The sequence below is a fragment of the Heterocephalus glaber genome, unplaced genomic scaffold, assembly GCF_053883595.1.
Source record: "Heterocephalus glaber isolate CG9 unplaced genomic scaffold, H.glaber_assembly_v1.0 deba00001687, whole genome shotgun sequence".
Classification (NCBI taxonomy): domain Eukaryota; kingdom Metazoa; phylum Chordata; class Mammalia; order Rodentia; family Bathyergidae; genus Heterocephalus; species Heterocephalus glaber.
Genome location: NW_028258412.1, coordinates 1324303 through 1327840, shown reverse-complemented (window position 1 = coordinate 1327840; position 3538 = coordinate 1324303).

Sequence of the window (3538 nt, the reverse complement as noted above, 5' to 3'; positions counted from 1 at the left end):
ATTTAGCTCAGTGGTGGCATGCCTGCCTCAAAAGTTCAAGGTCCTGAATTTGATCCCTGGTACCAGAAAAAAAATTTAAAAATAACATGACGGGGCAAGGGATTTAGCTCAGTGGTTTCACCGCCTGCTGTGCAAGCACAAGGACCTGAGTTCGATCTCTAGTACCAAAAATTAATAATAATAATAATAACATGACAATGAGATACCATGTCACACCCAATAGGATGGTGACAAAACAAAAACTAAAATTGGTGAGGATGAGAAGAAATTGGAACACTTATTCAATGTTGGTAGGAATGTGTAATAGTGCAGCCACTTTGGGATAAATGTATATTACCACAAGATCTTTCAAATTTCTTTTGAGTATATACCCCAAAGGATTAAAAGTACAGTTTTGAGCAGATATTCTTTTTTTTTGGTACCAGGGATCTAACTCAGGACCTTGCACTTGTGAGGCAGGTGCAGTGCCACTGAGCTAAATCCTTGACCCTTGAGCAGATATTCTTTTTTTTTTTTCCTTAAATTCTTTTATCGGTACATTTTAGGTATACAATACATTGACATTTATCATTGGGTGCTTGTACCTGTACATGATGTATCTTGGTTCCTATTTTTCCCCCATTACCTGTGCACCCTTCACCCCCTCCACCCTTCCCTATTTACAAAGACTTTGTGTCCATTTTTTCCTTTTCTAATAATTTTTCCATTCCCTTCTTTCCTTTCCCCTTCCCCTCCCACCACTCCTACCCCTTTGGACCTTTTCTTCCTATTTCAAATTATCAATTATTCATTTTAATCATTTTAATCCTTATTTACACTTTCAGTTTCTCACACTAGAGAAACAACTCAGTATTTACACATGTGTGTCCTATTTATTTCACTTAAGAGTATGGCCTTGGCCAGGGATTTAGCTCAGTGGTTCCAGCGCCTGCCTCACAAGCGAGAGGTCCCAAGTTCAATCCCCAGTGCCAAAAAAAAAAAAGTATGGCCTCAATATGCATCCATTTAGCTATAAATGTCTGTAGTTTCTCATTCTTTATGACTGAGTAGTACTCCATTGAAAAAAAACCCCACATCTTCTTTATCCAGTTTCCAGTTGATGGGCACTTGGGCTGCTTCCAAGCTTTAGCTATTACAAACTGTGCCGCTATGAACATGGGTGCACATATATCACTGTGGTGTGATTCTTTTAATTCTTTTGGGAAGATACCCAGCAGGGGAATAGCTGGGTCAAATGGGACCTCTAGTCCTAGTTCTTTGAGGTCTCTCCATACTGATTTCCACAGTGGTCGCACCAGTCTTGGGCAGATATTCTTACACCATGTTCATAGCAGCATTACTCACAATTGTCTAAGGTGGAAGTAGTTCAAATGATCCTTGACAGAGGAATGAATATACACACAATGGAATATTACTCAGCTTCAGGAAAGAATTAAATTCTAACACATGCTACAGTATGGATGAACATTGAAAACATTATTCTGAGTGAAATAAGGCAGTCATAACAAAGACAAATACTGTATGATTCTATTTATGTGAAGTACAGATTTAAATTCATAGAGACAGAATGTAGACTGGCATTTGCCACCAGCTGGGGCAGGGGGTTATGCAGAGTAAATGTTTAATGGAATTGGGGTTCAGTTTTACAGATGAAGAGCTCTTCAGATGAGTGTTGGTGATAGTTGCACAACATTAGGAATGTATTTATACCACTAAATTGTACACTTGAATAAAATGGTAAATTATATATGTACTTTATCATATTATATAAAATTGGAAAAATCTGAAAGGTTCTGGTCAGTCGTCAGCAAGAGAGTAAATATCTGGGGTCATGTAAAAGACAAGATCCTTCCAGGAGGGGCCTTGGAGTTGAGAGGCAGGGCACTAGAAGCATCATCTACAATTCAGACTCTAAGAGAATGCTGGATCTCTAAGAACGATGCTAGGAACCATAATCAGAGAATGATAGTGAGTCTGGTGCTAAAATTTTCTAGCTAGGAATCTGCAGAAATAGGACAGAAATAATCTAAGTGTCCAAACTACTACACATAACGAGATATTTACGAATGTTAATTTTAATGTACAGTCCCCAAAAAACATTTTAAAGACTACAACTTGGAGAAATACCCCTTCAAAAAGCAGTACATAAACGTATATAGCAGGCTGGGGGCGCAGCTCAGTGGCAGAACAGTTCCTAGCAAGAGCCAGGCTTCCTTGGGCTCTATTGCCTGCACCACCACCACCACCACCACACACACACACACACACACACACACGCGCGCCTGCGCGCACAAGCTTTGATTGACATAAAAATTAGGATTTCTTTCCAACAAAGGAGAGGCTGAGAAAAGATATTTGCAATAGCAAAAACAACAAAGGCTTAATATTTAACAGAATCAAAGCAGCCTGGAGCAGTGAATTCCAGGTTTGAATCCAGCTTGGGCAGTTTAATGACACCTTGTCTCAAAAACAAAACCAAACCAAAAAAACAAAACAAAACTGGGGGTACAGCGCCCCAGGGCTCAGTCCCCAGTGAAGTGGGGACCAGAGTAAAGAAAGGGAAATGGGAAGAAGATGGGGAGGGAGAGAGCAGTTGGAAGGAGGAGTTGGAGGACCCTAGGAAGAATCGCTAAGGAATACCCAGCCCTAACCTAAATAACGAATCAGATGCACATTCAACTACACAGAGGGATCTTCACAAATAATACAATGTGTTCCAAAACCCCAGATGCTAAAATGTATAAAAATATTATATACATTGTAACCTCAAGAGTGTTTAACTCTGCAATTTAAAATGACAGTTGATGCACTCAGTGTGAACGCAGGGAGGGCGTGGGCTGCCCAGCGGTTCCAGTGGGGCTGGATCTGGGGGTCCAGGAGCACAGGTGGGGCCCAGGTGCAGAGGTGAAGGTGCTAACGTGTAAGGGGGTCGCAGAGTGGCTTGGAGAGGAACGAGAGGGTGGTCGGGATTGGAGAATGAGGAGGACCCCGCACCTTGGGGACCAGGCTGCAGGGGACCCACGCGCTTTCGCCAGTGCCCTTGGAATGCGGCTGAGAGCGCGTACGGGGCGGACACGCAGGGCCCCACGGGGGGACTGAACGCCTCCCCAAACGACCCTTGGCGGTACAGATCCACCACGTCCTGGGCCCTCGCCCCCAGGCGTCTCGAGTTGATAATACAACCCGTGCAGTTCCCAGGGGACAGACGCCTGCGATCACCAGAGAGCCTAACCGGTGAGGCCGGGCACCGTCGCCCAGCCAACCTGCGCCTGCGTGCCGGGCTCCTCTCTGAACCCGCCTCGCGCCCCGCCCCGCGCGCGGTCCCGTCCTTGGGTACCTCTGCTCTCACAGGCTAGCTCCGAGGCCGCGCCCCGTCGACCAACCAATGAGAGTGCCGCGCGCCCCGAGGCACGTGCACCCCCGCCTCACCCGGCCTGGTGGGAACCAGCAGGGCCCTGTGGCGCGGAGCGCGCGGGGCGGGGGCGCGCGAGATGGGGCGGGGCGGGGAGGGGGGAAGGGAGGGGCTACGCGGTGATTG